The sequence below is a fragment of the Sapajus apella genome, unplaced genomic scaffold, assembly GCF_009761245.1.
Source record: "Sapajus apella isolate SASKATOON/1434 unplaced genomic scaffold, GSC_monkey_1.0 scaffold61, whole genome shotgun sequence".
NCBI lineage: Eukaryota > Metazoa > Chordata > Mammalia > Primates > Cebidae > Sapajus > Sapajus apella.
The window spans coordinates 3,260,487-3,287,804 of NW_022437001.1; positions in this window are offsets into that span (position 1 = coordinate 3,260,487).

The window sequence follows — 27,318 nt, forward strand, 5'->3', positions numbered from 1 at the left end:
AATTGAGATATCCAACCCCTCAAAACATCTACCTTTTGGTATTAAGAACATTATAATTATTCTTTTCTAGATATCTTGAAAAATATGATAAATTATTAACTATATTTTTTACTGTACTATCAAATATTAGATTCTGGATATTAGCCCTTTGTCAGATGGATAGATTGCAAACATTTTTTCCCATTCTGTTGGTTGCCAGTTCACTCTAATGATAGTTTGTTTTGCTGTGCAGAAGCTCTTTAGTTTAATTAGATCACATTTGTCAATTTTGACTTTTGTTGCCATTGCTTTTGGCGTTTTAGTCATGAAGTCCTTGCCCATGCCTATGTTTAGGTTTTCTTCCAGGGTTTTATGGTTTTATGTCTTACATTTAAATCTTTAATAATCCATCTTGAGTTAATTTTTATATAAAGTGTAAGGAAGGGATCCATTTTTAGCTTTCTGCATATGGCTAACCAGTTTTCTCAACACCATTTATTAAATAGGGAATTCTTTCCCCATTGCTTATTTTTTTCATCAGGTTTGTCAAAGATCAGATGGTTGTAGATGTGTGGCCTTATTTCTGAGGCCTCTGTTCTGTAGCCTTGTGGTATAGTTTGAAGTCAGGTAGCATGATGCCTCCAGCTTTTTTTTTTTTTTTTTTTTTTCCTTTGCTTAGGATTGTCATGGTTATGTGGGCTCTTCTTTGGTTCCATAAGGTGTTTTTTTCTGATTCTGTGAAGAAAGTCAATGATAGCTTGATGGTGATAGCATTAAAGGTACAAATTACTTTGGGCAGTATGACCATTTTCACGATATTAATTTTTCCTAACCATGAGCATGGAATATTTTTTCATCTGTGTCCTCTCTTATTTCCTTGAGCAGTGGTTTATAGTTCTCCTTGAAGAGGTCCTTCACATCCCTTTTTAGTTGTATTCCTAGGTGTTTTATTCTCTTTGTAGCAGTTGTGAATGGGAGTTCACTCATGATTTGAGTATCTGTTTGTCTATTACTGGTGTAGAGGAATGCTTGTGATTTTTGCACATTATTTTTATATGCTAATACTTAGCTGAAGTTGATAATCAGCTTAAGGAGATTTTGGGATGAGACAATGAGGTTTTCTAAATATACAATCATGTCACCTGCAAACAGAGACAATTTGACTTCCTCTCTTCCTTTATTTATTTCTCTTGCCTGATTGCCCTGGCCAGAACTTCCAATACTATGTTGAATAGGAGTGGTGAGTGAGGACATCCTTGTTTTGTGTAGGTTTTCAATGGGAATGCCTCCAGTTTTTGCCCATTCAGTATGATATTGGCTGTGGGTTTGTCATAAATAGCCCTTAATATTTTGAGATACGTTCCATCAATATCTAGTTCATTGAGAGTTTTAGCCTGAAGGGCTGTTGAATTTTGTTGAAGGCCTTCTCTGCATCTGTTGAGATAATCATGTGGTTTTTGTCTTTGGTTCTTTTTTTCTGTGATAGATTACATTTATTGATTTGTGTAAGTTGAACCAGCCTTGCATCCCAGGGATGAAGCCAACTTGATCATGATGGATAGTTTTTTGATGTGCTGTTGGATTCAGTTTGCCAGTATTTTATTGAGGATTTTCACATCAATGTTCCTCATGGATATTGGCCTGACATTTTCTTTTTTAGTTTTGTCTTTGCCAGGCTTTAGTATCAGGATGATGTTGGTCTCATAAAATGAGTTGGAGAGGATTCTCTATTTTTCTATTATTTGGAATAGTTTCAGAAGGAATAGTACCAGCTTCCCTTTGTACCTCTGGTAGAATTCATCTGTAAACCTGCCTGGTCCTGGACTTCTTTTGGTTGATAGGCTATTAATTGCTGCCTCAATTTCAGACCTTGTTATTGGTTTATTCAGGGGTTCGACTTCTTCCTGGTTTAGTCTTGGGAGGGTGTAAGTGTTCAGGAATTTATCAATTTCTTTTAGATTTACTGGTTTATTTGCACAGAGGTGTTTACAGTATTCTCCGATGGTTGTTTGTATTTCTGTGGGATTGGTGTTGATATCCCCTTTATCATATTTTATTGCATCTATTTGATTATTCTCTCTTTTTTTCTTTATTAGTCTGGCTAGCAGTCTATTTTGTTGATCTTTTCAAAAAATCAGCTCCTGGATTCATTGATTTTTTGAAGGGTTTTTCATGTCTCTATCTCCTTCAGTCTGCTCTGATCTTAGTTATTTCTTGTCTTCTGTTAGCTTTTGAATTTGTTTGTTCTTGCTTCTCTAGTTCTTTTAATTGTGATGTTAGGGTATTGATTTTAGATCTTTCGTTCTGTCTCTGGTGGGCATTTAGTGCTATAAATTTTCCTCAACTCACTGCTTTAAATGTGTCCCAGAGATTCTGGTACATTGTTCTCACTGGTTTCAAAGAACATCTTTATTTCTGCCTTCATTTCATTATTTATCCAGTAGTCATTTAGGAGCAAGTTGTTCAGTTTCCATGTAGTTGTGTGGTTTTGAGTGAGTTTCTTAATCCTGCATTCTAATTTGATTGCACCGTGGTCTGAGAGACTGTTATGATTTCCATTCTTTTGCATTTGCTGAGGAGTATTTTACTTCCAATTATGTGGTCAGTTTTAGAATAGGTATAATGTGATGCTGAGAAGAATGTATATTCTGTGGATTTGCGGTGGAGAGTTGTGTAGATGCCTATTAGATCCATTTGGTGCAGATATGAGTTCAAGTCCTGGATATCCTCATTAATTTTCTGTCTTGTTGATCTGTCTAATATTGACAGTGGCATGTTAAAGTTTCTCACTATTACTGTGTGGGAGTTAAGTCTCTTTGTAGGTCTTTAAGAACTTGCTTTATGTATCTGGGTGCTCCTGTATTGGGTGCGTATATGTTTATGATAGTTAGCTCTTCTTGTTGTAGTGATCCCTTTACCATTATGTAGTGCTCTTCTTTGTCTCTTTTGATATTTGTTGGTTTAAAGCCTGCTTTATCAGAGACTAAGATTGCAACTCCTGCTTTTTTTTGCTTTCCATTTGCTTGGCAAATCTTCCTCCACCACTTTATTTTGAGCCTATGTGTGTCTTTGCACATGAGATGGGTCTCCTGAATACAGCACAGTGATAGGTCTTGACTCTTTATCCAATTTGCCAGCCTGTTTATTTTAATTGGGGCATTTAGCCCATTAATATTCAAAATTAATATTATTATGTATGAAACTGATCTTGCCACTATGACGCTATGGTTGTTTTGCTGGTTAGTAGATGCAGTTTCTTCATAGCATCAATGGTCTTACATTTGGTATATTTTTGCAGTGGCTGGTACTGGTTGTTCCTTTCCATGTTTAGTAGTTTCTTCAGGAGCTCTTGTAAGGCAGGCTTGGTATTGACAAAAATCTCTCTGCAGATGCTTGTCTGTAAAGGATTTTATTTCTCCTTCGCTTATGAAGCTTAATTTGGCTGGATAGGAAATTCTGTTTTGAAAGTTATTTTCTTTAAGGATTTTGAATATTGGCCTCCACTCTCTTCTGGCTTTTAGGATTTCTGCAGAGAGATCTGTTGCAAGTCTGATGGGCTTCCCTTTGTGGGTAACCCGACATTTCTCCTTTGCGTTTTTTTCTTCATTTCAACCCTGGTGAATGTGAAGATTATGTGTCTTAGGGCTGCTCTTCTTGAGGAGTATCTTTGTGGGGTTCTCTGTGTTTCCTGCATTTGAATGTTGGCCTGCCTTGTTAGTTACGGGAACTTCTCCTGGGTAATGTCCTGAAGAGTGTTTTCCAACTTGGTTTCATTCTCCCTGTCACTTTCAGGTACATCGCTCAAACGTAGATTTGGTCTTTTCACATAATCCCATATTTCTTGGAGGCTTTGTTCATTTCTTTTCACTCTTTTTTCTCTAATCTTGTCTTCTTGCTTTATTTCATTGAGCTGATCTTCAATCTCTGATATCCTTTCCTTCACTTGATCAATTTGGGTATTGAAATTTGTGTATACTTCACAAAGTTCTCTGGCTGTGTTTTTCAGCATCATCAGGTCATTTATGTTCCTCTCTAGGCTGGTTTTTCTAGTTAGCGTTTTGTCTAACCTTTTAATCAAGGTTCTCAGCTTCCTTGCATTGGGTTAGAATATGGTCCTTTAGCTCAGAGAAGTTTATTACTCACCTATGAAGCCTGCTTCTGTCCATTTGTCAAACTCATTCTCTGTCCCATTTTGTTCCCTTGCTGGTGAGGAGTTGTAATCCCTTTGAGGAGAAAAGGCAATCTGATTTTTGGAATTCTCAGCCTCTTTTGCACTGGTTTCTTCCCATCCTTGTCAATTTATGTACCTTTGGTCTTTGAAGTTGCTGACGTTTGGATGAGGTCTTTGAGGGGATGTCCTTTCTGTTGATGTTGAAACTATCTCTTTCTGTTTGGCAGTTTTTTCTTGTAGCAGTCAGTCCCCTCTGCTGCAGGTCTGTTGGAGTTTGCTGGAGGTTCACTCCAGACCCTATTTGCCTGGGAACCACCAGCAGGGGCTGCAGAACAGCAAAGATTGCTGCCTGTTCCTACGTCTGGTAGCTTCATCCCAGAAGGGTACCCGCCAGATGCCAGCCAGAGGTCTGCTGTATGAGATGTCTGTTAGCCCCTGATTGGAAGTATCTGCCAGTCAGGATACAGAGGGGTCAGTGAGCCATTTGAGGAGGCAGTCTATCCTTTATCAGATCTCGAATGCTGTGCTGGGAAATCTGCTGCTCTCTTCAGAGCTTCCAGGCAGGGACATTTAAGTCTGATGAAGCTGTACCCACAGCTGCCCCTTTTCCCAGGTGGTCTGTCCCAGGAAGGTGGGGGCTCTATTTACAACCCTGATAGGCTGCTGATTTTTTTCAGAGATGCCCTGCCCAGCAAGGAGGGAGTCTAGTGACACAGTCTGCCTGCAGAGGTTTTGCTGAGCTGCTGTGGGCTCTGCCCTGTTCAAACTTCCCTGCAACTTTGTTTATACAGGCGGGGTTAAAAACACCTACTTGAGCCTCAGCAATGGTGAATGCTCCTCCCCCCACCAAGCTCAGCCACCCCAGATCAAGCTCAGACTGCTGTACTTGCTGCAGGAATTTCAAGCTAGTGGATCTTAGCTTGCTGGTCTTTGTTGTGGTGGGAGCCAGATCACGTGGCTCCCTGGCTTCAGCCCCCTTTTTCAGGGGAGTGAATGGTCTGTCTTGCTGGCATTCCAGGCACCACTGGGGTATAAAAAAAACAAAACTGCTGTGGCTAGCTCATTGTCTCCTCAAATGACTGCGCAATTTTGTGCTGGAAACCCAGAGCCCTGGTGTTGTAGGCACCAGAGGGAGTCTCCTGGTGTGTGGGTTGGGAAGACCATGGGGAAAGCACAGTATCTGGGCTGGAGTGCCGGGAAGAGTCCCTAATGGCTTCCCTTGGCTAGGAGAGTGAGTTCCCTGGCCCCATGTGCTTCCTGGGTGAGGCAATGACTCCCCCTACCCCCCGCTTTGGCTCACCCTCCTTGGGCTGCACCCACTCTCCAACCAGTCCCAATGAGATGAACCAGGTACCTCAGTTGGAAATGTGGAGATCACTCACCTTCTGCATCACTCTCGCTGGGAGCTGCACACTGGAGCTGTTTCTAGTCAGCTATCTTGCCAGCAATCCCAGTTTTTTTTCTTTATATATTCTGGTATTGATTCCTTGCCAGATTGGTATTTTGCAAATATTTTCTCCCATTCTGTGGGTTGTCTCTTCACTTCATTGTTTCTTTTTCTGTTCAGAAACTTTTTAGCTTGATGTAATCTCTTTTGTCTGTTTTTGCTGTGGTTGCCTGTGCTTTTGAGATCTTCCCTTTCAAAAAAAACAACTTTGCCCAGACTGATGTCCTGTAGCATTACCTCAATGTTTTCTGCTCATAGTTTATAGTTTTGATTCTTAAATTTAAGCCTTTAATCTATTTTCAATTGATTATTGTATATGGCAAAAGAGGAGTCTCTAGCTGTTTCTTCTACATATGGATATCTAGTTTTCCCAGCACCATTTATTTTAAAAGAGTCTACCCCTTCCCCAGCGTATGTTCTTGAAGTTTTATGTCAGTTCCATGGTGTTTTAATTACTATAGCTTTGTTAGAATAGTATGAAATTAGGTAATGTGATATTTCTAGCCTCTCTTTGTTTTGCTTGGGATTGCTTTAGCTATTTGGAGTCTTTCATAATTTTATATGAGTTTTAGGGTTTTAAAAAAAATTCCTGTAAGAATGTCTTTGGCATTTTGATAGGAATTGTGTTGTATATGTATATTGTTTTGGATATAGCATTTTAAACAATATTCATTATTCTAGTCCATAAGTGTGAAATATTTCCATTTTTTGTGTCCTTTTAAATTTATTTCATCAGTGTTTTATAGGTTTTCTTGTAGAGATTTTTCACTTTTTTCATTTATTTTTTCCTATGTATTTAGCTGTTTTGTAGCTATTGTAAATTGAATTGTTTTCTTGATTTTTTTTGTCAGATTTATCACTGTCAGTGTCAAATATACCTTTTCAAAATTAAATCACGTATGTTTTTTAAGTTCTCATCATTTGATTTGTTCACTTCTTTTGCCTTTGCTGTGATGCATGCATAGGTTTTTCTGTTTACAAGCTTTGTTTTAAAAAATTGCAATTTGTGAAAAGCTTCAGGATCTTAATATTTTTGATTCTTTATATTTACTGATGACTTTTATTAAAAACTTCCAATTGTTATTGAATAAAATGTAACAAGGGAGTTACTTGTAAAAGTTTATTACCATTATAGAACAAAGGTTGATTCATGAAGTAGTTGTCTAAGGACTCAAATATTACTCAATTTCTAGGCACAGAAAGACAAATATCACCTGTTCTCACTCATATTTATGGGCTAAAACCAATGTGTCTCATGGAGGTGGAGAGCAGAATGCTGGTTACCAAAAGCTGGAAAGAGAAAAAGAGAAGGAGGATGAAGAAAGATTGGCTAATGGGTATAAAAATACAGTTACATAGGAGAAATAAGTTCTAGAATTTGATAATATAGTAGGGAAATTAGAGTTAATAGATTATTATATATTTCAAACTAGCTAAAATAGAATAATTGTAATGTTCTCCACACATAAAATAAATATTTGAGGTGACTGATATCCTTCCTTCAAAAATAACTAAACTAAATTAAATAATATTGTCCTGGAAAAATAATCCAATTGAGCTGCAAAGAAAGAAAACACATAATCCCATGCTAAAGCATATACATAAAAAATTAAAGAGCTTTTACAAAAGTTCTTTTAATATCTTTAATATATCTATATATAATTTTTTTTCATATTTTGGCAATCAAAGTTTCTATTTCATTTGGAAGAATATCATAGCTTGTTTTGGATGTGAATATACATATTATGTGGGTACCAAAACCAACTCCAATTATATTTCTCCAAGCTTTCTTAATTTAGCAAAGCCATTCTTACTGTGCTCTACCAAAATTTATATTAACATCACTAAACAAATAATTTAATCTTCAACACTGAGTTTTTAAGCTGTTGTTACATGCATACTCACAATATCTGATGTTTCATTTTGACAGAATAAAGATGCAGAAGCTTTAATTTTAGTCCATGAATTCGATAAAAAACAAAATCAAACACTATTTGAATTAACTCTTTCTTTTTCCTTCAAAGCACCTGATGACATTGATATAAAATTGGAAATATTTAACCATTTGCAAATTCTTTTTATGCTAATGGAGCCAACATTTTAACAGATATTACTTCACTTTTTATTTGTATAATGAGAAAATTTAGAATTAAAAATGTACAAAAGTGTTTTAAAAGCCTTGTTCGATCTAAATGAAAAGTCATGCTTCACAAAGTGACACATAAAAATACCTTCTGCAGCTACATGTTAAATTTTAAGATAATTTTAAAACAGATTCTGATATTTCTTCAGCATGTTTGTTCTCTTGTTTCATGTGGTTAGGAATGGCCATCCCAAAGGATGGAAAATGTTGAAAAACACTTGGTGTCAGTTACACATTTATTATCAGCTCTTTAGATAAAAGAAAATTCATTGCTTATTTTTTATTTAACATGTACTTTTCTGAGCTGATTTCTCAATAAATGATTTATTTAAAAATAAACAGAAAAGCATTACCAAGAAATAAGATGAATATGTCATGATTGATATACAGTATAGAATAAAATTTAAAAACTACATAGCAAGAGTACTTACACTATTTTCTATATGCTTAAGAGCAGATTTAAATTTCTTATACATCTTAATGCAAATCTAGCCTATAATTTCTCATATTTCTTACTGCTCATGACTGGTGGCTTGACAGCATTATGAATGGTACAAACCTCAGCATAGAACACTTCACAATTGGCTATACCTTTAAGTGGGCAACAGGGCAGCAATGTGGATACTTCTCCCATTATCACTCAAGATTAGAGACAGTTATATGTTCCTAGCAGCTTGCATCCTACCTAGTGCACTTTATTTTACTAGTAAATGCCTGAGATGCTATTCTTGAAAGGGCTGCGCTACTTATACTGTATCCAGAAACAGTCAGTGGAAAAGAGGGACATACACTAAATATCTTTCAAATTTAACAGCGTATTAAAGTGAGAAATCTGCCCACTGCACAACTGTTTCTCTTACATGTTATTAGAAAAGACCATGATAGAAGTTACAATTAAAAAGTGGAGGTCTAGCAAGCCCATCCTAAATTATTTTAATGCAACTATTAATAACAATACTTCTTTTCTAAAAAAGGGATAACCATAAAGGGAAAATATTAAATAGACAAAACTTCCAGTTCCTGGTCTGACATGTCAGCTTGGAAGTCATCACTTCTGTCTTCACAACAAGAAAAAAGCTGAACCAACTGAAAGGCAACAACTCTTCTTAGATTCTTCAGGCAATTGAGGTCACAGGGCAGTCTATCACTCTGTAAACTGGAGAGACAGGCAGATATAGAGAATCACAGCTCATTGACAGTGGGAGCTGCTGCTAGAACCTGGAAGGGACACTTAAAGCATAATTGACTACTGAAGACTGAGTGTGGGCTTTCTTGAGAAATAAAAATTCCGGGGGTCCTAGCTTAAGAAGGGCCCCATACTTTATAACTTTTGTGTCTAAGAGTTCTACGAGGTTGTCACGGTGTATATTAAAGAAAAATTATCTTGTGCTTCTGTCAGGTTGAAGGAGAAAGTAACTGTTTTTGAAATAAGCACACAGTGTTCTGTTCTCCTTAATAATGGCCTGCCATTATTAAGGAAAACTATTTTGTCAGAGCCTAATCTCCAAGGGTTTTGCTAGAACCTAACCAACTTGGGGAAAGGGAAATACTCAACTCCAGCCCCCTGTAGCCTTCCATGTGGGGAAGGAAAATATCTAATACCAGCCCCCTCTAGCCATGTTGTATCACCTAAGGGGAAGAGGGCGAAGTTGAGAAGTACTTTGGAAGATCACAACCCTAGGGCACAGACTTACTAAAAGACTGAGACCCTAATAAGGTTATAGAACATTTCCTCTCTCATCTGATCACCACATCAATAGGGCTCTTATATAGTAACAGAAAATTAGAGCTCAAAGAACTGCACATCTTAGACCCTATTTAAGAAATAGTCTTTAGGGAAACCCAGAGACAACCCAGGAGACAAAAACACTAGCAAAAATGTTTATACCTATAAGGAAAGCGAATGTAGACACAGATAAACTTCTAGCCAGATAAACATAAAACTCCACATTAAAGGTGTAGAACCTCAGTTCCTTTTGTGAAACTGTCCAGCTTAAAAAATGAGGCATTCCAGAAGGAAAAAAGCACACTCTAAAGAGACAAAACAAATATCAGAATCAGACTCAGTTGTACCAGAAATTTAGGAATTATCAGGTTGTGAATTAAAGGAAATGTAAGAAATAAAGAATGTCTTTGATGCACTTATTAGTAAGCTGAAGATGGTCAAGGAAAGGCTCAATGAGGTTGAATAAATGTCAATAGAAACTCCCCAAACTTCTCTCAAAGAGACAAAGAATGAATAAAAAAGGAGTAGCATATTGAAGAACTGTGGTACAATTACAAAAGTTGTAATATGCATATTGTGGAAATATTAAATTGCCCATTATATAATATATTAATGGGAATTGTCCTAGTGATGGCACATAACATGATGTAGGAAGGGAAATGGGCAAAATCATGATGATTGAAAGTTTTTTTTTTCTAAAACACAATCTGTCTCTGAAAGCTTTAATGACTTTCCATACCAACTTTTCAAGAGTGCAGGTTCTGGAATTATAATGCTTGGGTACAAACCTCAGCTCCATAGTTTACTAGCACATGGATCATGGGCAAGTCACTGCGTCTGTCTGAGGATCAGTTACCTTATAAAACTGGGCTAATAATAGAGTCTAACTCATGAAGTTGATGTGATAATGAAATGAGATAATATATATTAAATTTTAGAATTGTTCCTGGCCTGCAAACATTAGAACATTAGGAAGTATTGTCATTGTTGTCATATGGAGAGCAGTATTTTCCCTAGTGTACTCTATAGAACACTAGATTCTAAGGGTGTTAAGAATTACCAGGAATATGCTCCACAATAAAGAACTTTTAGGAAATATCTGACTACATGAAAATTAAAAATGGTCTCTTTACTATATAACCTCTAAAATGTTATGCATTTTAGAGAAGGGGAATTAATATGAAGCATTTCTCAAATATATTTGTCAACCTAAAAGGAAGAAGCTGAGGTACAAAATATAATTTAGAGCTTACTTGAGCCAAAGTTAGGAAAGCTTCCCAAGATGTACTTTTATGTTGCCTTGGAGAATGTTCCATTGGCTTTTGTTATAAGCAGTTTTTTTTTTTTTTAATTGTATTTAGGCTCTGGGGTACATGTGCACATCCTGCATCCTGCAGGATTGTTGTATAGGTAAATACATGCCATGGTGGTTTGCTGTCTCCATCCCCCCACCCCCATCACCTACATCAGGCATTTCTTTCAGTGTTATCCCTCCCTATCCTCCCCAGCCCCCTGTTGTCCCCCCTCCCCTCCAACCGCCTAGCCCTGTGGGTGTTGTTCCCTTCCCTGTGCCCAGGTGTTCTCATCGTTCATCATCTGCCTATGAGTGAAAATGTGGTGTTTGGCTTTCTGTTCTTGTGTCAGTTTGCTGAGAATGATGGTTTCTAGGTTCATCCATGTCTCTACAGAAGACATGAACTCATTGTTTTTTATGGCTGCATAGTATGCCATTGTGTATATGTGCCATATTTTTTTGTCCAGTCTTTCATTGATGGGCATTTGGGTTGGTTCCAGGTTTTTGCTATAGTAAACAGCACCGCCATGCACATACGTGTGCATGTGTCTTTATGATAGAACCATTTATAATCCTTTGGGTATATACCCAGTAATGGGATTGCTGGGTCAAATGGAATTTCTATTTCTAGATCCTTGAGGAATCACTTCACTGTCTTCCACAATGATTTAACTAATTGACACTCCCACCAACAGTGTAAAAGCGTTCCTTTTTCTCCACATCCTCTCCAGCATCTGTTGTCTCCAGATTTTTTTAATGATTGCCATTCTAACTGGCATGAGATAGTATCTCAATGTGGTTTTGATTTCCATTTCTCTAATGACCAGTGATGATGAGCATTTTTTCATATGTTTGTTGGCCGCATATTTGTCTTCTTTTGGAAAGTGTCTGTTCATATCCTTTGCCCAGTTTTGAATGGGTTTGCTTGTTTTTTTTTCTTGTAAATCTGCTTTAGTTCTTTTTAGATTCCTGATATGAGCCCTTTGTCTGATGGGTAGATTGTAAAAATTTGTTCCCTTTCTGTTGGTTGCTGGTTTACTCTAATGCTTGTTTCTTTTGCAGGTTTTTAAAGGCAAAGGGAGCAAAAAGTGGGCTGACACAAGTTGTTTGATAGGAATTCTATGCAGTTTACAGAAACAACATTGATTAGTGATTGACTGTACATTGTTGAACTACAGGTTATGAGTTATAGTGTTTATCCTATGGCATTTTTATGGCGACTTGGTGTTAGTCAAGAGCCAACATAGCAAGTGACTACAAGAAGTAGTTATTTATCTCAAGGGGAAGTGAGATGTGACTGCTGTCACATTTTAAATGCTTATGTTGGCCTGATAATTTTAAGGGGCTTACATTTCTCAGATGAAAAGATTGTTTTTTAATTTTCACATTTGACCACAGAAACATTTTTAAAAGGCTCATCCTAGGGTACTAGTTTTGCATGAAGCATACTTTGGGAAACATCATTTTTACATAATCACATCAAAACTCATTGACTGCCACTTAAATCCTTTAAACTTTGGCCTAATTTAACTTACCAAATGTTATAAGCCACACTTATTTTGTTTTATATTTTTATTCTTTTAATTTTTTGTGGGTACATAGTAGGTACATATATTAGTGGGGTACATGAGATGTTTTGAAATGGGCATGCAATGCATAATAATTACATCATGGAGAATGGGGTATTGATTCCCTCATGCATTTATCCTTGGTGTTACAAACAACCCAGTTATACTTGTTTAGTTATTTGAAAATGTACAATTAAATTATTATTGACTATAGTCACCCTGTTGTGCTATCAAATAGCAGGTCTTATTTTTCTTTCTATTATTATTATTGGTATCCATTAATCATCCTCACCTTCACCTCAGTCCTCCACTACTCTTCTTAGCCTGTGGTAACCATCCTTCTACTCTCTATATCCATGGATTCAATTATTTTGATTTTTAGATACCACAAATAAGTGAAAACATGTGATGCTTGTGTTCTTGTGCCTGACTTATTTCGTTTAACATAATGATCTCCAGTTTCATTCATATTGTTGTGAATAACAAGATCTCTTTTTTTTTTAATGACTGAAGAGTACTCCATTGTGTATAAGTACCACATGTTCTTTATCTATTCAACTCTCAGCAGACACTTAAGTTGCTTTTAAATCTTAGCTATTGTGAACAGAGCTGCAACAAACATGGGACTGCAAATATCTCTTTGATATACTGATCTCCTTTCTTTTGAGTATATACCTAGCAGTGGGATTGCTGGATTATGTGATTGCTCAATTTTTAGTTTTTTGAGGAACTTCTAAACTGTTCCCCTTAGTGGTTGTACTAATTTTGCATTCCCACCAACAGTGTATGAGGGCTCTTTTTTTCCCCTACATTCTAACTAGAATTTGTTATTGCTTGTCTTTTGAATATAAGCCATATTCATTGGGGTGAGATGATCTCATTGTAATTTTTCTTTGCATTTCTCTGATGATCAGTGATGTTGAGCACCTTTTCATATGCTGTTTCTCATTTATATGTCTACTTTTGAGAAATGTCTATTCATTTTGCCCAAAAAATTGCCCCCAACGTTTTGCCCCAAAAAATGCCCAAAAAATAACTTTGGCTATTCTGAGTCTTTTGTGATTCCTATCAACTTTAGAATTATTATTTTATTTCTGTGAAGAATGTCATTTGTATTTTGATAGGGATTGCATCAGATCTCCAGAGTGCTTTGGAAAGTATGGACATTTTAACAATATTTACTCTTCCAATCCATAAACATGGAGTATATTTCTGTTTTTGGTGTCCTCTTCAATTTCCCTCATTAGTGTTTTATAGTTTTCATCATAGAAATCTTTCGCTTCTTTGATTAAAAATTCCTAGGTACATTTCTGTATGGCTATTTTAAAAGAGGTTATTTTTTTTATTTCTTTTTCAGATTGTTCTCTGTTGGCATATAGAAATGCTACTACTTTTTCTGTGTTGACTTTGTATCCTTCCACTTTACTGAATTTTTTTTCAGTTTTGATTGTTTTTCAGTGCAGTCTTCAGGTTTTTCCAAATATAAGATCATATCATCTGCAAATGAAGATAATTTTATTTTGTCCTTTCCAATTTGGATGTAATCGACTCACCTCGGCCTCCCAAAGTGCTGGATTACAGGCATGAGCCACTGCACCCAGCCCTATAAATTCTTCAATGTAATTACAATAAATGTCTTAAAATCCTTGTCTACTAATTCCAATGACAGGGTCATGTGTGATCTGCTTCTGTTGAATATATGTTCACTTGATTATTAGTTTACTGCCTCCTTGTAGGTCTTAAAGTTATAAAAAAATGATATTCTGAATATTATCTACTAAAGAACAAAAGCTGAACTATATATATCTTAACTTTAAATTTACAATTTCTTTTTTATTTTGTGAGTTTCTTGACTTTATTTTATAGCTCTTGTGTTGAATTTTAATTTTAGTAATTATATTTTAAATTTCCTTTAAGCTCTTATTTTCTAGAATCACCATCAAAACACGGAAGTCTTTTTTTTGTTGTATGAATGCAACATTTCTTGGAATTTCTTTTGTGCTGTTGATTTTCCTCAAATGTCTGGTGATCCATGGCTGTCTACTTTTCCTTGTTAATGGAAAAGGTTGAGTAACATAACTTGCTGGCTAGCTTTCTTTTGTCATTGTATTCATCTATTTCCCCTGTATGAGCATTATAATATAAAATATGTATACTTGGGTGAACATGTTCGCTGATTTACTGGCAAATAGGCTTCAATTTAATATGGACACCTTTAATAGGTAGATAGGCTGGAGCACTTCCCAGAAAAATCATTCAAATTATTTAATGATGAGCTGTTTTCCTCCTGTGTCATACAGCATTTCTGCCAGTTGTCTGAAAGTGAAAATGTGGGAGGGATTTATCCAGCTGTTCAGTAGTCAGTACTTTAATGAAATATCCTCAATACTGCCCTACAGTATACCTCTGCCCTACTTCTAGCCTGTGTGGTTAAATCCTTTCTGAGTTCTCTCCTGGTTGTAACAGATTGATCTTCTGTACAGGCTTCATCTGCCACTCCATGGGCTCTGTTTTCTCCATACTGCGGTAATCCCATCTGCATCTTGTCTTCTCTAAACCCCGCTAAACACTGTAGAACACTCATTACAGTTTCCTGGCCACTCAGCCTCCATATCTCACTCACTTTTTGCTATTGCATTCTGTTTTTACATCTTTTAGATTCATTTCAGTGTGATTGAGGAGGTAGAAAGGTAAATATTCATGCTCAGTCTGCCCTCCTGCCTGAGCAGTAGCATGCATTTAGAGTGTTATCTTGTTATTTACGTGTTCATGCTTTTGCCTTTTTTGGTTTTTAAAGAAATTTAGAAGCATTAAAATCAGGCATAAGTATCTTAGAGGTTTTTTACCCTCTCTTTATATTTTATAGATTCTATCATGGACTGAATGCTGGATAGACCCAGTAAATACTTGTTGAGTGACTAATTTCTAAAATCCATTAACATAAACCCTAACTAATGTGTCACAACAGAATGTGTAGAAGTTTTGTTGTGGTAAATTTGTGTTCTGGAAAAGTAGGAAAACTAAAAGCAAATTCATAAGATGCATATTTAAAATAATATATGCTAAAATGAGTTGTACTTAAAGCAATTTTTGGTTTTGCTTGATTTTATTCTTAGGAAGCAGGAAAACGGATAAAGATAGTCAGAAGCTGTTGCAATTAGAAGAGAGAGGCACTAGGAGGAGTAAAGCAAAAGAACTGACAAGAGGTGGAGAAGGAGGTGCCTAAAAGTAAAGAGTAAAAACAGAAAATATCTCATCTTCTGCCTCTTGTCTTCTTCGGCATGGAAGGAATTTTGAGGTGGCTCTGACCCTGAGCACTTAGAACTCAAGACTATTACAGAAAAACAAATCTGAATTTCTCTAGATCTTGGGTATAAATGCTATGGATTCATTAGTTTTCCTCAGGCAGAAGGCAGCTATCTACTTTTTAAACCAGTGGAGTGTTTATGAGAACTAGCAAGAGGCTGCAAACCTCTCTTAACACTTTTTAATTAGGCTGAAATTCCATCAAGGGATTTGTGCTGACCTCATAAATAATGAATGTGAAATTTAATTTCCCAAAGTCACAGGTGCCCAGTCAAGGATATAGACAATTTATGTATCTTTTCAGGATAAGCTACTGCATGTGAACATTGCTCCAGTGCTGAGATTATGGGGCCTAGGGTAGAGCCTGCTTTGAATTATGGTTGAAAACTTCTTAAAGTGTTTGTTCCTCTGAACACTTTGGAGACCAGTCAGGTGCATTACTACCTGACTCACTATAATTTTGCAGCATCATTTGTATTTTCCATCACTTGGTTTAATTGTTTTCTTTTCTAATATCTGCAAATGATGTAGTACGATGAAAACAGCAAGCATAGCAGTTAGTTATGGCTTCTGTTTATAAACACATTGAATACTAAAGAAGGTAAATAAAGATGGGTCAAAGACAAAAGTAGAGATTACTTACGTGTTAAATTTTTCTATTGTTTGAAAGTCACCTATGATGCATTTTAGGAACAACTGGACAGAATATATTTTTTAAAATAGACATTTTCCCCTGGCTGTCTAACTTTCCTGTGATAAACTACCTTAAACATATAACTTTATAAAAATAATATGACTCTTTATAATGTTTTACAGTTAGCATCCATAGCATAATGTGCTCCTGCCTGACAATTTTATATTATTTTTTTGGTAGAGACAGGCTGGTTAACCAGGCTGGTTATATTTAATTTTAATCTTGCAGAATTACACTGTATAAATAGTTTTGACACTATCAAAAGTAGTTAAAAATGCATATTTTATTTTTACATAAGGTAAAATTTTCTCAAGTGAATTAAAATACTGTTAATCTTTTCATTGAATATAAATATGGGCTCCCCTCTGATGTAATTAATATAACCTATACTATTCAGTAGAGAACAGAAATGTTAAATCATACATAAAAAAGTGGCTAAGAGTATTTCATTAGCAAACCAGTTCTGCAATTTCCATAGACTTATGGAAAATGTTATTCACCTCTTGGGGAAAGCTTTTGGCAGAAAGCTGAGTTTTGCTTGGCATCTTATTTGCATTAGTTTAGTCTCTGGTTAGCCTGCTCTTGATGTCAATTGTGTATATGTTCTTCATGTGTTGAAGAAAAAACAATTTTAGTTTTCAACCCATATTTATTTTTCTACTGGTACTTAATCTCTGTGTTGAGTTTAAAATTTAGCATTCCAATGTGATAGCTTAAATATGTACTATTTGCAATAATGAGTGTTTCCAAGTGATCATATGGGATTCTGAAGTTTTGATGCTTATTCTTTTAGATCCTCCTCATCTAAACATCCCTGTGGTATAAAATAAGGACATTATATAAAGTATGGGTATGTTTCTTATGCACAATAAGCCATTTAGAATTCTCTGCCATCGAATAGCAGAGATGCAGAATGCACACTAAAAAGCATTTTCTAGGTAAGAGTAGAATGATGGTTACTAGAGGTTGGGAAAAGGTAGTGGAGTGGGAGGGAGATAAAGAGGAAATGGTTAGTGGGAACAAAAATACGGTTAGATGGAAGGAATATGACCTAATGTTTGGTAGCACAATAGGGCAACTACAGTTAACCATAATTTTTTTGTATATTTCAAAGTAACTAAAAGAATGGATTTGAAATGTTTCTAACACAAAGAAATGATAAATGCTTGAGGAGATAGCTATCCTAATTACTCAGGTTTGATAACTGCACAATGTATGCTTATAGCAAAATATCACACATACCCCCCAAAGTGTACAACTATTAATTATCTGTAATAATATTTTTAAGTTTCTAGTTAAAAAATAAAATAATTAGTCAATAAAAACGATGAAGAGCAATAAAGGGCAGCAATAAAATTAAGCCAATAAACATGTACTATCTACCAAAATGATTTATGTTAATGAAATGTGACGCATGTAGGTCTTCGTTAATCCTTTCATTGGAATTTTTGGCTCCTGAATAAAATTACTTGCCCTTTGTATTGCTTTACTTTTTAATCACCAAAGGTTTGGTTATCTATAAGCTTTGATCTTTCTAAAATTAGGTCAATGTTTCTCAGCATGTAAGAGTTCTTTTCTTTCTGAGAGCTTTTTCTTCTTTTTTAGAGGTAAATGTTTTATTTTTCCAACTAAATTCCAGTCCTACAAAGGCAGTAAAACAATGATACACAGGAAAAAAATGCAGCAATAAACATTTGTTAAAAAGACTGATAGCATAAATAAAACTACCAAGAAAATAAACCAAAGAAAATCATATAAACCCATTTTGAAGCCCCAAATAAAACTACCAAGAAAATAAACCAAAGAAAATCATATAAACCTATTTTGAAACCCCAACGAGTTCTGGAATACAGAAATGCCTTCCTCCTTTCCTATTTTACAGAAAGCACTGCAGAGTATTTGCTTAATATTGTCCTGGGATTACATTCTAAAATTAGTAACTGGTTGCATCTTGGTTGTAGTGCACAATTAAAGTCACACTAAATTCATCTGAAGTGCCATTCTACAATTCTATTTACCTAACCAGTGAAGGGCATGTTCTTGAATGCCAGCTTTAATCCTTTTCAAACATTAATATAAGAAGTGAAATTGCAAGAGATCGAGACCATCCTGGTCAACACAGTGAAACCCTGTCTCTACTAAAAATACAAAAAATTAGCTGGGCATGGTGGCACGTGCCTGTAATCCCACTACTCAGGAGGCTGAGGCAGGAGAATTGCCTGAACCCAGGAGGCGGAGGTTGCGGTGAGCCGAAATCACGCCATTGCACTCCAACCTGGGTAACAAGAGTGAAACCCCATCCAAAAAAAAAAAAAAAAAAAAAAAAGAAGTGAAATTGTAATGATCCAGTAAAATGAGGACACTGGTATTAATACAGGTAGTAAAAGTCCACATCCAGGTGGTACTGACATCAAGGAAATTTCTAAAACCAGTTGCTGCTGCCTAAGAGTGGTTGCCACTGACGAAAACTTGAAATAACCTGTATTTACAGAAGGAGTAGTGGCATTGGTGCATGTCATAATTGGGACCTCTTGCAACAACTCAACAAAGAACAAGGCAGCCCACAAATGCAGAATAGGTGATTCATGAAACATAATTAGCAGGCTGTTCTCCATATTGTCACATCATTTGATCATACGTAAACTTCACAAAAGCATCATATTGTTCTGCAAGTTTTGTGTTCAATATTTCTTCATATTCTTCTCAAACTTTCTCTTCATGTTCTTTCAACAAACATTCATAGATCATCTCAACCTGCAGTAGAGTAAATAGGGACTGTTCTTATTTTAATGGTGAGGATGCTGCAAATGAAGTCCTTGTTGAAGCTGGTCCACCAAGGAGAAATGCATGTGGCTGTGCATCAGAAGTACAACATGGATCTGTTTGTTGGAAACTCATTTCTAAATGTCTTCTCTTCTGCTTTCTTTTTTCCTTTTCTTTCTCTTTTCATTTCTTTTATTTTTACCTTACCTTAGCTTAGCGTAGCTTAGCTTAGCATTAAACGTTACCCTTTTTATCTAAACTGCATGTTCCACCCACCTCAGTGCCCTAATTAGCTGGAACCACAGGTGTGCAACATCATGCCTGCCAATTTTTTTGTATTTTTAGTAGAGATGACACCTTGGCATGTTACCTAGGCTGGTCTTGAACTCTAGAGCTCAAGTGATACACCCACCTTGGCTTCCAAAATGCTGGGAATACAGGCATGAGCCACTGTACCTGGCTCTTGAGGTATATATTTTCATAATATTTGTCTTGATATTAATATTGAGATGATAAATTTAAAAGATAAAGACCATTAAAATGGAATGACTGTGTTACTTACCTCAAGTCACTATACTTTATTAAATTGTGTATTAAATTGATACTGGAAGGAATTGGGGGTACAAAAGGGAGTATGATTTTTCTTGCTATGTGGTCTGATCCTTGGGTTATCTCAGAATCAAATTTACAATTACTGAACTGTGCTATTTCACTGTCCTTTTGATATATTTTAAATATTTATAGGGTACATATGATATTTTGTTGCATACATTGAATACCTAATGATCAAGTCAGAGTATTTGGAGTATCTGTCACCTTGAGTATTTATCATTTATATTTGTTGAGAACAATTGAAGCTCTCTCTTCTAGCCACTTTGAAATATACCATACATTATTGTTAACTACAGTCATCCTACTTTTCTATTGGACATTAAACCTTATCCTTTCTATCTAAACTGCATGTTTGTACCATTAACCAGCCTCTCTTCATCCCCCCTACCAACTGCACTTTCTTCCCACCTTCTTCCATCATTTTACTCTCTACCTCCATGGGACCTACTTATTTAGCCCCCACATATGAGTGAGAACATGAGATATTTATCTTTCTGTGCCTGACTTATTTCACTTAACATAATGACCCCCAGTTCCAACCCTTTGCTGCAAATGACAGGCTTTTATTCTTTTCTAAGGTGAATAGTATTCCATTGTGTATCTATACCACATTTTATTTATCCATTCATCCATTGATGGACAGTTAGGTTGATTCTATGTCTTAGCTATTGTGAATAGTGCTGCAATAAACCTGGGAATGTATGTATTTCTTTGATATACTTAACCTCCTTTCTTTTGGATAAATATCCAGTAGTGAGACTTCTGGATTGTATGGTAGTTCTATTTTTAATTTTTTGAGAAATCTCTATACTGTTTTCCATAGTGGCTGTACTCATTTACATTCTCACCAACAGTGTATAAAAGTTCTATTTTCTCCACACTCTTATCAGTATCTGTTATTTTGTGTCTTTTTAAATAATAGTCATTCTAACTAGGGTAAGATGATATCCAGTTGTGGTTTGATTTATGTTTTCCTGATGATTAATGATTTTGAGCCTTTTCTCAGATATCTTCTGGTCATTTGTATGATTTTATTTTTTATTTATTTTATTTATTCATTTATTTATTTTGAGACAGAGTCTCACTCTGTTGCCCAGGCTGGAGTGTGATGGCGCAATCTCTGCTCACTGCTACATCCGCCTCCTGGGTTCAAGCAATTCTCCTGCCTCAGCCTCCCAAGTAGCTGGGATTACAGGCTGCACTACCACACCCAGCTAATTTTTGTATTTTTAGTAGAGATGGAGTTTTGCCATGCTGACCAGGCTAGTCTCGAACTCCTGACCTCAGGTCATTCGCCCACCTTGGCCTCACAAAGTGCTGTGATTACAGCCATGAGGCACTACGCCTGGCCTGTATGTGTTCTTTTGAGACATGTATATTCATGTTCTTTGCCAACTTTTAAATGAGATTATTTTTTCCTATTGAGTTGTTGGAGCTTCTTGTATATTCTGAATATTGTTTTCTTATCAGATGAGTAATGTGCAAATATTTTCTTCCATTCAACTAGTTGTCTCTGTGTTGATCACTTCCTTTGTTGTGCAGCAGCTTTTTAGTTTAATATATTTCCATTAGTCTGTTTTTTATTTTGCTGTCTATGCTTTTGAGGTCTTAGCCATAAAATCATTTCCTAGACCAATGTCTTAAGGTGTTCTTTTTGTTTTTTTCTAGTAGTTCTATAGTTTCGGTTCTTATGTTTAAGTCTTTAATCTAGCTTGTGTTGATTTTTGTATATGTTGATTTTTGTAGAGGGTCCAGATTTATTCTTCTGCATATGGATATCCAATATTTCACAGCACCATTTATTGAGGAGGATATTCTTTCCCCAATGGGTGTTCTTGGTATCTTTGTAAAAAATCAGTATGCTGAAAACACATGGATTATTTCCAGGTTCTCTATTCTGTTCCATTGGTCTATGTGTCTGCTTTTATACAAATACCATGCTGTTTTGGTTATTGTAGCTTGGTAAAGTATTTTGAAGTCAGGTAGTGTGATGTCTCCAGTTTGGATATTTAGGATATTTTTTGTTTCTATATATGTTTTAGAATTTTTTTTCCATTTCTATGAACAATGACATATTTTATTTATTTATTTTTTCTTTGTTTCTTCTAAAAAATCCCCAGAATACATGTGCAGAATGTGCAGGTTTGTTATATAGGTATATGTGTGCTGTGGTTGTTTGCTGCACCTATTGACCTGTTCTCTAAGTTCCCACTCCCATCCCCAATAGTCCCTGATATGTGTTGTTCCTCTCTCTGTGTCCATGTGTTCTCAATGTTCAACTCCCACTTATGAGTGAGAACATGTGGTGTTTGGTTTTCTGTTCTTGTGTTAGTTTGCTGAGCATGATGGCTTCCAGCTTGACCTGTGTCCCTGCAAAGACATGATATCATTCCTTTTTATGGCTGCACAGCATACCATGGTGTATATGTACCACATTTTCTTTATCCAGTCTATCATTGAGGGGCATTTGGGTTGGTTCCATGTCTTTGCCATTGTAAATAGTGCTGCAGTAAACATAAATGTGCATTTGTAGTAGAATGATTTATATTACATTGGGTATACACCCAGTAATGGGATTGCTGAATCAAATGGTATTTCTGGTTCTAGACCCTTGAGGAATTGCCATCCCTGTCTTCCACAATGGTTGAACTAATTTACATTCCCACCAACAGTATAAAAGCATTTCTATTTCTCCACATCCTCTCCAGCATCTGTTGTTTCCTGACTTTTTAATAATCGCTGTTCTGACTGGTGTGAGATGATATCTCATTGTGGTTTTGATTTGCATTTCTCTGATGATCAGTGATATTGAGCTTTTTTTTCTTATATTTGTTTGCTGCATACATGTCTTCTTTTGGGAAGTGTCTGTTCATGTTGCTTGTCCACTTTTTGATGGGATTTTTTTTCTTGTGAATTTGTTTAAGTTTTATCTTACTTTGGGGTGGTTCTGTCCTTGGTCTTGGGTAGTTTCCTTACATGCATGTATTGATCATTATTTAACTGAAAATTTTAGAGTACATTTTCATATCTCTGTACCTATTTCTCCATAAAATATCTCCACTCTGGTGTTCTCCTTTCTGATCTTTCCAGACTACAAGGTCCCCTTCAACTCAAGGAGCTTGCCTGGCTCCACCTGCCAGAAATTCCCTCCAGGTAGTAAGCTGGGACAATTATAAGACAAACTGTGTGTGGGTCATATTTCTCAGGGATCACTGACCCTTCATTGTGTGATTTCCAAAGTCCAGAAATGTTTCTTATATTTGGTTTATTTATTTAGTTGTTCCAGATAGAAGGAAAATTTAGCCCTTATTTCTTCTTGGCCAGTAATGGAATTTTGCACATTATCATATAATTTGGAAATACAAAATAACACAATTAGTTTTACTTAAATTTAACAGAATCAGAAGATTCTAGCCTGAAACTGAAGAAACAATAGGATTTTGGCTCAATGTTACATCATTGTAAGCCAGGTGTCAACAAACTACAGCAAGCAGGCCAAATCCAGCTCATGGTCTGTTTTTGTGCAGCTTGAAGGCTATTTATTTATTTATTTATTTATTTTAAAACATTTTTAAAGGGTTTTAAAAGAAAGAGTAATTAGAACAGAGATTGTATGTGGTCTGCATGACCTAAAATATTTACGATCTGACCATCCACAGAAAAAGTTTGTACAAAAAATTCTGAAAGATCTAAGGTTAAAAAACTTATGAAGGATTAATTTTTTGGGGTCATTTTTAAAACAATTTTATGCCTCAAGTTGAGGTAGTAGGAATTTTCTCCCTCATGTTAATTGTAAGAAAATACATATATTATTATTATTATTTTTTACTTCTTTGAGCCACTTGTACCGTCCTTCAGTTTTGTTGGTTATATTATTTCTCGTTGTCAAAGTTTAAAACATTCAAATTGTATTTTACTACCTATTACTATAGCTGTTTAAATAAATTAATTTATTTAAATTGATGTAATGCCTATCAACCTTTATTCATTAATTACATTTCTACTTGAGTTCCTAGATAGGTCTTTTCACATAATCCCATATTTCTTGGAGGCTTTGTTCATTTCTTTTCCTCTTTTTTCTCTCATCTTGCCTTCTCATTTTATTTCATTGAGTTGATCTTCAATCTCTGATATCCTTTTTTCTGCTTGGTCAATTCAGCTATTGAAACTCGTGTATGCTTCACTTGTGCTGTGTTTTTCAGCTCCATCAAGTCTTTTATATTCTTCTCTAAGCTGTTTATTCTACTTAGCACTTCGTCTAACCTTTTTTTCAAGGTTCTTAGTTTCTTTGCATTTAGTTAGAACATGTTCTTTTAGCTCAGAGAAGTTTGTTATTACCCACCTTCTGAAGCCTGTTTCTGTCAATTCATCAGACTTGTTCTCCATCCAGCTTTGTTCCCTTGCTGGTGAGGAGTTGTGATCCCTTGGAGGAGGAGAGGCATTCTGTTTTTTGGTGTTTTCATTCTTTTTTGCACTGTTTTCTTCCCATCTTTGTGGATTTATCTACCTTTGGTCTTTGTAGTTGGTGACTTTCAAATGGGGTCCCTGAGTGAATGTCCTTTTTGTTGATGTTGAAGCTATTTCTTTCTGTTTCTTAGTTTTCTTTCTAACAGTCAGGATCCTCTGCTGTAGGACTTCTGGAGGTCCACTCCAGACCCTGCTTGTCTGGGGATCACCTGCAGTGGCTGCAGAACAGTAAGGGTTGCTGCTGGTTTCTTCTGTTATCTTTGTTTCAGAAGGGTACCCGCCAAATGTCAGCCTGAGCTCTCCGTTATGAGGTATCTCTTTGCATATACAAGGGTCAGGGAGTTGCTTGAGGAGACAGTCTGTCCCTTATGGGAGCTCAAGTGCTGAGCTGGGAGCCCTGTTTTTCTGTTCAGAGCTGCTGGGCAGGCACATATAAGTCTGTTTCAGTGGAACTCATAACCACCTCTTTTCCCAGGTGCTCTATCCTGGGAAGTTGGGGCTTTATTTATAAGTTCCTGACGTGCTGCTCCCTTTTTTCAGAGATGCCCTGCCCAGCAAGGAGGTAGTCTAGTCACAGTCTGCCAGCAGAGGCATTGCTGACCTGCCGTGGGCTCTGCTCAGCTGCTGTGTAAACTTTCTTGCCATTTTGTTTACAGAGGTACAGCTAGGACTGCCTCGGTAATGGCAGTCTGCCTCAGTAATGGCAGACTGCCTCGGTAATGGTAGACCACCTTGGTAAAGACAGATTGCCTTGGTAATGGTGGACTGCCTGGTAATGGTAGACTGCCTTGGTAGTGGTGGACTGCCTCAGTACCTTCCCTGCACAAAGCTGGACCATCCTGGGTCCAGCTGAGCTTGCTGTGAAACTCTCAATCCAGAGCATTTCAGATTGTTGGACCTGCTGAGCCAGGTTAACTGGCTGCCTGTTTCAGACCCCTTTTTTGCAGTTGAATGGGAGGCTCTGTCTCCCAGGTGTTCCAGGTGCCAGTTGAAAAGGCTTCCCAGATTTGTGTGAGTTTTTGTGTGGAGACCTTTGGGCTGTGCTGGAAACTCGTAGTGCTTTTCATTCTGGGAATGTCCTGGTCTGTGGGCAGTAAAAGCTCTTTTGGAAATGCAGTGATCACTCACCCTCTGCTTTGTTCTTTCTGGGAACTGTATCCAGAGCTGTTCCTATTTGGTCATCTTGGATCTCCCCCCTCATTTGTTTATTTAACAAATGTTTTCTGTGTATAGGTTTACAACAGTTAACAAAACAAATTCTATACCTTCTTGCAGTTTACATTCTGGTACAGGGAGAAATACAATAAACAAATAAATGAATAAATATGTATTAGGTGGTGATATGTGAGTGCTAATGAGAAAATATAGCATCCAGATATTCACAATGCATATTGGTTGGGGAAGGATTTACTTTTTTCAGAGAAGGTGTCTCCAACAAAATAATCTTTGACTAGGGATCTAAAGAAGGTGAGGGTTGTGAGCTAAGAGGATATCTGGGGAGACAGCATTGAGGCAGAATGTTTGAAATCCCTAAGCCATGGCAAGTTTTTCATGTTTGAGGAGCAACATAGAGTCCATTGTAGCTAGGGCAAAGTGAGAAATATAGACAATGAAAGATGAGTCAGAGTTGGGTATAGGCCAAATTGTGGAAATAGCTTCAGATTTTACTCTGAGTAAGATGGAAAGACATTGGAGGAAATATTAGTTTTCTACTGCTGTGTAATAGATTGTTACAAATTAAGTAGCTTAAAGCAACACACACATTATCTCAGAGTTTCTTTGGGTAAGGACTCTGAACGTGACTGGAGTCTGTTTTGTGCTTTGAAGTCTTAAAAGGCTTCATTCTGTGCACTAGCCAGCCTGCCTACTCAACTGGAGGCTTGACTGAAAATGAATCCAGGTCCATACCCATTCACATTGTTGGAAGAATTTATTTCCTTGCATTCATATGATTGAGGGTCCCAACTGATTGCTGACTATTGGCTGGAGGCTGCCTTGGGTCCTAGAGGCCACCTGAAGTATCTAGATGCTGTTGAATCTCTTTGCCATGTAGGCTTCTTTACATGGTCACTCACTGTATCAAGTTCACAATGAGAGCCTCTCTCTCTAATCTGATGAGATAGTCTTATATAATGTAATTATGGAGATAACATAACTACTCTTGCCATTTTCTGTTGGTTATAAGCAAGTCATAGCTCCTACCTACTCAAAGGGATGAGATTACATAATGACATGAATATCAAACAAAGGGCAAGGATCACCCTGCAAAATTCAGATCAAGTCACTGCCTGCACAAAACCCTCTGTAGTGCAGTGACTTGATCTGATTTTTGATACTAAATGATTATTCTTGTTGCTGTATGAAGAATATTCTGTAGAGAGATCAAGGTGGAAGCAGGTGGCCCTGCTAGGAGGCTAATGTAGTAATCAGGTTGTTTGAAATAGTGATGTACAAGCAAAATAGAAGATTCAAGAATTATGTGCAAGTTTTGGCCTAAGAAAGTTGAAGAAATGAATTGACATTTACTGAGATGAAAAAGACTTGACTGAATAATAGGTTTTATTGTGGGACAGTTGGAAAAAAGAGTTCAGTTTTAGACTTGCTAAGTTAGGAAGTGTTGGTTAGATAGCCAGGAGGAAATATTGAGAAAGTAGTTAAATAGATGAATGTGGAGTACAGGGGAGAGTTCTGGACTATAGATAACATTTAGATCAGTCAAACAAGATGGAATTTAAAACTGTGAGACTGGATGAGATCACCAAAGAAGTAAGAATAGAGAATCAAAGCCATCTAAAGTCTGTTATGTGAAGCACTCTAATGTTTAGAGGTGGAGAGCGGAAGAGGAAACAGCAAAGAAGACTGAGAAGGAGTGTCCAGTGCGGGTGGAAAGTGAAAGAGAACTGTGAGAGAGTAGAATCCTAGGAGGCAAGTGAGAAAAATGTTTCACATGATTATCATAAAATCAATCTTCCTTCTATATCACTAATTTGATTTCTAGCTGAGTCTATTCTGTCCCTTGCTTTTTCTAATGTATTAGTTATCTAAAGATGTTAGATTCACAGTGGTTGATGGTGGGTTTTTTTGTAAGTTCTGAAATCTTCTTTTTTGAATCTTATTGTATTCTTTTTTTTTTTTTTTTTTTTTTTTT